The sequence below is a fragment of the Nilaparvata lugens genome, chromosome 3 (genome assembly GCF_014356525.2).
Source record: "Nilaparvata lugens isolate BPH chromosome 3, ASM1435652v1, whole genome shotgun sequence".
Lineage (NCBI taxonomy): Eukaryota > Metazoa > Arthropoda > Insecta > Hemiptera > Delphacidae > Nilaparvata > Nilaparvata lugens.
In genome coordinates this window covers 22,927,995-22,935,632 of record NC_052506.1, presented here as the reverse complement: position 1 = coordinate 22,935,632, position 7,638 = coordinate 22,927,995, and positions in this window count along the sequence as shown.

The following is a 7,638-nucleotide window of genomic DNA, read 5'->3' as shown; positions in this document are numbered from 1 at the left end:
GCGAATCGACATACATTTCAACTTGAAATGTCGAAAGTGCAATGAAGTAAGACTGTTGTTCTTGACTCATGACAACTACGCAGTAAAATACAAATTTGAAGCGGCATCATCATTCAGTAAAATGGTGTTTTTTGCACAAAGAATTTTCCCACAAGAAGAAAATTACTGTTCATTAAGAGAACAGAACGAAAGCCTGAATGCAGCAACAATAATAACTGAAGAACAAATGTGTGGGAAACCTCCAACCTCAAAGCATTGTTCAGTTGATGTTCATTATATTATTCTAGAAGTGAATGGAAGGACTTTGCAGAAAGATAAGACTCTGCCAAGTCGGGTAGTCATCCACTTGCCTGATCAAGTAACTGACTGGATTTGCAACTGAACGATTCATTTACTGAAAAATTGAAGATTTTCAGAGGTTTTCAGATTGATTTCTAGGGATTTTGCAGATTGACGCCTAGTGAGATCAGACTCCCCGAGTTGTATGGATGTGAAGTCGTATTATTAATGGTATTATGTAAGAGGGAGATGATTTATCAGGGATAGATAGGGACTCCTATCTCTAACTTGTGCAAATAGAATGCATTAATCCAACCAATTATATAAAAGAGACTAATTTAATTTTTCTGTTTAAGAGCATTCTGAAATAGTAAAAATTATTCTGGAAGATCTGAATTGTCCAAGATGGTTTCATCATGAGTTGTGATAAATTATTAATTTCCCCCCAGAAACTGATGTTTGCCGCAACAAAAATCAGAAATGTTTTAGAATAATAAAGAAGTTGAATATTCATGATGTATGAATGAAGTTAGAAATGATTCATTTTGTAGAGAGAGGCTTTGGAATATAACAAACGAAAATTAATACAAACAATACAGTACACATTTATACAGGGTGATTTTTAATTATGGTAAAATAAGCATCGGTGTATTTCACCGGAGGAAGTGAATTCCGGGCGAAAACTTTCACCCTGTATAGCTCGCTAATGAAGCGTTTATGGATATATGTTTATAAGAATTTTTTTTCTTATTTTTACCTCTACTATCACGTATCAAATTATTTTACCATAATTAAGAATCACCCTGTATTAAAAATCAGATATCACCCTCAACTAGAAATATATGTTCATGCTTTCCCTTTCAAAACTATTATTACGGTACTTCAAATAGTCGTTTTCTAAATTTTGAACGTATATTTTTTGAATTGAATTGAATTTATTGCCAAAAATTACAAATACATATTTTTACAATACAATATAAATAAGATTGATTGTAACTTAGTGCATCAATAACATCACTGTAATACTTGGCACTGCCAACATAAGATTCTTTGTGTGTTGGCAGTGAGTTGCAGTTCACTTATTCTGTATCAATTCAGGTCAGTATATGAATTAATATACAATTGATAATGCTAACGAAGAAATTACAAAAAAAAATTAATAATGCTAATGAAGCTACACCTATTATACAAAAAAAAAACGCACAGGCTCACAGCAAAAAAAATACTTGAGAATACTATACATACTATACTATGATGAAAATTTTAATCTAATTAATCACTGTGACATCTTGAGGCCATCATGACAGTGAAACTTTCTCAAAGAAAAACAAATGAACTGATACAATAAAAAGAAGTTCCTGTAATGTGACTTGGGACAATTACAAGCCTGGTTCAAGAGTATACATGCCCATCGCTCACTGTTTTTAGTAACAATTATTTGTATACAAAATAATATTACTTAGTCTTATTGTTTTTGTTCTTTTGTGTGTTAGTTGTGTCAATTTTTCAATGAAATTACTAACCATTTGATCGATATTTTCGGTGCTGTAAACATCAAACCAGTTTTCAACCTGTATCAGCTAATTCGTCAAAATCAGTTACAGTTTTAGTCCATGACTTCTCTGTTACCGTGTTATTTTTCATGGCTTCACTCAAGTGCAGTGAAATACTGTAGTGATCTGTTATATTAGTTTTAATAATCACGCCACGCTACAGGTCTCTATTGTTTCCCCCCTCCTAAAAAAATATGTGGTCTATGCAGGTACCATTTCCATTGACTATCCTTGTCGGCTTATTGATGTAGGATTTAAATCCATTGATATGTAGTGTGCTCAAGTACTCATTTGTTAAACTATTGTTTTCTTAAATATTAAGATTTATATACATACAAACCATTTTAAAAAGCATGATTGATACCTTTTCCCTCTTGCATCAAGTTAATTTCAAGAACAATCACTATTTAAACTTGAATCTTATACTATTACAAATAAATGGAATTCTACTAGAATTGATAGAAATTACCGATTCCTTCCAGTATCAGCGCTATTTCTGAACAAACCAAAAAAATTAGGCTAGATCCTTGAATATTTTGCTATCAATCAAATAATTTCAACAGGAGTGAAATTAGGCTATGCTTATCAGCCTACTCTGTAATTCTATATGATAAGACACTAACAATTATAATAAAGACTGTTGGTGCGTAGAACAGAGCTACTATCTCCTCAAATAATGAAACAAAATCACCGACCATGGGAACAAGATCAAGCACTTCCTGCTTGAATGATGCGCTCATTCAGTGTTTTGGTTCCCACAACACATTATTTCAATCGCCAGTCCTATCAAAGCAGAGAATCATCATCCATTCTTCATTCTTTCTCGCTGTTTACATCCTCCATTTTCGTCTTCTTCAAATAATGAAGTCAAGTACAACTTGCAGAAATTGATATTTCAAATCAGACAAACTTAACGATTTGAAAAATTCAATTAATGAAGCGAAAGTACAATTCGCAGAAATCGAAGTTGAAGGCTCCGTTGCCCAAAAGCCTACCGTATATCCTGATTGGATGCCACAAGAACCAATCGGAGAAGCCTCCTATTCAAAAAAGTACACCCTGATTGGTTATCGTGGCATTTGATTGTGATTAAAATTTAACATGCTTTTGTGCAATAAAGTGCACCCTGATTGGTTAACGTGGCATTTGATTGTGGTTAAAATTTGACAGGCTTTAGTGCAATCGGGCCTCAAAGTTGAACTCTTCCAAAAATTTTAGCTTGTAAAGGTTTACAGAAATAAAAAATGGGACCTGGAGACCATCAGCAGCTGATAATAAATATGAAAATGGAAAATATTTGGCAAAAATATTACTTTATTAAATGATACCGTTTTGGAAATTAATATTTTAAAAATTATGTCGATTGTAAATTTTCACTTCCCAAACAAGGACTGAAAATTTTATAGATTACAATATTTTAAATCAGTAAAAGGTTCAAGTATCTGTTGAGTCACCTACGGTACAAACACTTCAAAAGATGTTTCATTTAGTAAATAAAATAGGGGTTACAAATGTTTGTCAGTCGTGTTAATGGAATTAGTAGACTATTTCTAATTTTTTTAGTTACGATGTGGAATCTCTTATTGAATGGCCTTATGTGGGTGCTCTTGTGAAATAAAAATCAGTTTGGTGAGTCTTATTTTGGGAGATGCAGATGAGTGTCCGAAAGTCACGCACCATAGGAATTAAACACTGATGTGTTGATTACAAGAAGAAGTCTTGATTACAACAAAGCCGCATATTGAGAAAGAGTTGTGAAATATATTGGTTACATTGAAAAATTCCGATAGCTTCTATAACTATATGGACACTCTAAATTATGAAAGTATTTTATGGCGGTGGGGAACTGAAAATGTAAAAAGAAATGAATGATAAATTCAAAAAACACTATATAAATAAATCATTTGCTGATGTGTAATATTCTATTCTTCACCTTATCTGGAAATTGGCAATTTTTGTGAACAACATATCAGTATATAGGGACCTAATTCTAAGAAAAAAAAAAAACAAAATCTTTTTAATGCGGAGCTCTGAAAATGTGAAAAATACTCATTATTATTATTAATAGACTTATACCCTATATACTCAACTAATACCGTATGTAGTTCTTACGCATAATATGTTATTCTTAAAAATCTAATGATTCTTCTGAGAATAAAGTTCAATAGATTTTTCGTGTATTAGCCTATATACCGGTAATGATGTAGGCTATATTCATAATTATAGTGGCAAATCTTTGTTGAAAAGATTTTATGAACTTGAATGGATTAATTAATTAATTACCGTACCTATAAGTTTTAGGAAAATTATAATTTGAAGTTGCAGGAACCGGTATCGATCTCAAAAAATCTGGCTTGGCTTATATACAGTAGAACTTTGGAACAAACATTATGATTCATTCATTTGGGTTCGGTGCCGTAGCCTACCTACCGTATAATTATGATTGTAATTTCCATGAAAATCAGCTAAATGTAATCTGAAGTCATATCTAAAAATGGTGGGTTGTGGGTAGGCTACTAAATGTAATAATAAGTATAAAATAAAGTATCAAAAAAATGTATAGACAGCCTCTATAAATACATTTTAAATTCGTCGTTCTTGCTACTCAATATTGTAACAGAGCTGTAGGGTTCGTTTAGTTTGTCGGTTCTAATTTCTATATAGGCTATTCATTTTCAAGTAGTTTATCACAGTGATGTTCTAGTCTAGACTATTCGACTTTTATTCACAAACTATGAAATCCTCATCGAAAAGAATAATATTAATAATCCAGTAATCGCTATCGAATCTAACCTATTATTTATTTTTTTGCTACCAAATTAATATTATGCTATAAATGTGTAGGGCTACAAACATACCGGTAACATCTTTGTGGATGTAATGTGCATAAGCTTTTTTTTAAGATTTTTCAACTTTAGTTCTCCAATGCATTTTACATTTTATTATTTTTTCAAGTTTTCAATAGGCCTACTATTGGTTTATTATCTTAATCAGGAAGTATCTCTAGCCTGTTTGACAAACAGCACTCCCCTTTAATATTACTAATTTATGATAGTTCAACATTTAGTTGGTAAGTTACTACCGTATTTAAAAAGTACCGTACCGGTATATTATAATTGTACAGAAATTATTCGTTTAATTATTTCTTTAAGAAATAGGCTACAAAGAAACGCTTTCTGTAACTTTCAAATTTAGTAAGGTTAGTCAAGTAGTGTTTATCATTCCAAACTATTATTTATAAATATACAACTTGAAAGCGTTGTTTTGTAGTACTTTAGTTGATATTTCCCGATAAATTAATATTTACAATAATCTTTTGTTGTCATTAACGTTGCTGCAATAGTTTTTCCTTATAAAAAATATTTTCCCGAGAGCAGCAACTTGCATTATATTATTATGAAATTATAAAGCTTTACCCATGGGCCATGGCCTTGCCCTTGGTTGTCATTTAAAACTGTTAGACCAGTGTTAACAATAATGTGTTGAGCACCAAGTTATTCATAAGAACATGAAAACCTACTGTAATTTACTATAAATATATCCATGATATTTTCTTGATAAAACACCTTTTTTATATTATTCTGGTTTCTAAAAGAAGGATTTATTTGCAATTCTGAATACTTTCCATGTACAATCATATCGCAGTTATTATGTCAGTTGTAATAGATATTCTTATTAATTTTTGAAGAAATTCTCAAGTAAAATTTGTTGGTTTCATGTCAAATGCATGCTTTGATTTTACACTTGAAATTTGAATTTTTATTTAAACAAATTTGTTTTATTGTCAAGTTTTTTGAAACGTGCCACAATTGACCAAAGCTCTCTCAGAATGTAAGTGTTCTGCATTCTATCCTGCAGACTTTTGAATTCTGTTTTTCATTTCCAATGTTTAAGCTCATGCAAATAACATTTTACTTTTGTTGGAATTGATTTAGTTTGAAATTTATTTATACATTTTAATCAGAGAATATTTCAAATTTTCAACTTCAAGAATGTTGAACTCGAACGATTGCATGATTAAATAAATCTGTTCCTATAAAAAATACAGAATCATTAATATTAATTATTAAGTCTTTAATTAAATTGATAATGATTTGATTCATATTGTTGTGGATACAAAACTTGTTATTCCCATACCTATATGTACACTTGTAGAAATAAAAAAATATTAATGTAGAATCATTGAATATTATTTCCAAGCTGAAGCAAATTGAAACGTGACTTCTTGTATTCACATTATTCAGTTGAATAATTATACTGTAATTCACTACATGTCTAGTTCTAGAATTATTAAACACTGTTTATAATACAAAACTCTTTCACACTTTATACACAGTATTTCAAGTTACTAAATATGATATTACAGAAGATAGATTGATGTATAATAAGGGAACATAATATACTATAATAAATTTTATCATTTCTATCTATAATAGGCCTATAACAAAGGGAAGAATCGTCCTAAACATGTAAGGGATAGGAAATACACGAATGGCGCATCATCACGTCTGAACTACTAAACTGATTAACATGAAATTTTGCATAAAGATTCTGAATTTATAGAGGATGGACATAAGGCTATTTTTATTGTGATTAATCAGTTAATTCTAGTTTATTAATTAAATCAAGTGCATTCAATTTGTAATTCAAAGTTTATGTAGTTGTAAGCCCAACCAAACAGGGACTTCTCCAAGTTACTCCGATAGTTACTGAATTGGTAGCGAGCGTGATTGATGAATCACAGGTTATGGGTTCGAGACATATCAAACACATTTTTGTGCTGGGAAGGTACCCCATTTTCTAAATTTCTATACGTTTCAAGGTCCCCTGAGTAGAAAAAGTGGTTTTTGGGTATTGGTGTGTGTGTATGTGCGTCTGTGTACACGATATCTCATCTCCCAATTAACGGAATGACTTGAAATTTGGAACTTCAGATTCAAAGTTTGATTTTAGATTCTCAATTATCAGGCTTCAGATACAATAATAACAAAAAAATTTAAGTGGAAAAGATTGAGCATGAAAAATCTGTACAATTAATTTTGAAAAAAATCTGGTGTGGCGCACTCACACAACTTTCCTTGCCGTTATGAAAATTAATCATCTGACTCTAGTGGTACACGCGCATCTCAAGTCTACTATTCAAAGATCCAAGCCAGCTGGGGTGGCATGCCAAATGACCGATTCCCATTTGGTCGAAATTATTATTTTGTCGCAAAAGATCGAAAATTGAAGAATCCCAAATGGTAGAATTGAAACTTGTACTTTCCCAAATGGACGAATCCCAGATGATCGAAAAGTTTTAATAGTAATCCCATTTGGCCGAAAACCTCAACTGTCGCAAAAGGTCGAAGATTTGATTTTCCCATCTGACCGATTCTCAAACAGTCGAATCCCATTTGATAGAAAAATGTTGTAGTTCGTCGCAAATGTTCGAATCCTATTAGGTAGAAGAGTTTTGTAGTTTGTCGCAAATAGTCAAATCCCAAAAGGTTGAAAGTATACTTTCCCATATGGTCGAATCCCATCTAGCCGATGAGATTCAATCATTTGCGACGAACTACAACATTTTTCTATCAAATGGGATTCGACTGTTTGAGAATCGGTCAGATGGGAAAATCAAATCTTCGACCTTTTGCGACAGTTGAGGTTTTCGGCCAAATGGGATTACTATTAAAACTTTTCGATCATTTGGGATTCGACCATTTGGGAAAGTTCAAGTTTAGTGGCATGCCAAATGACCGATTCCCATTTGGTCGAAATTATTATTTTGTCGCAAAAGATCGAAAATTGAAGAATCCCAAATGAT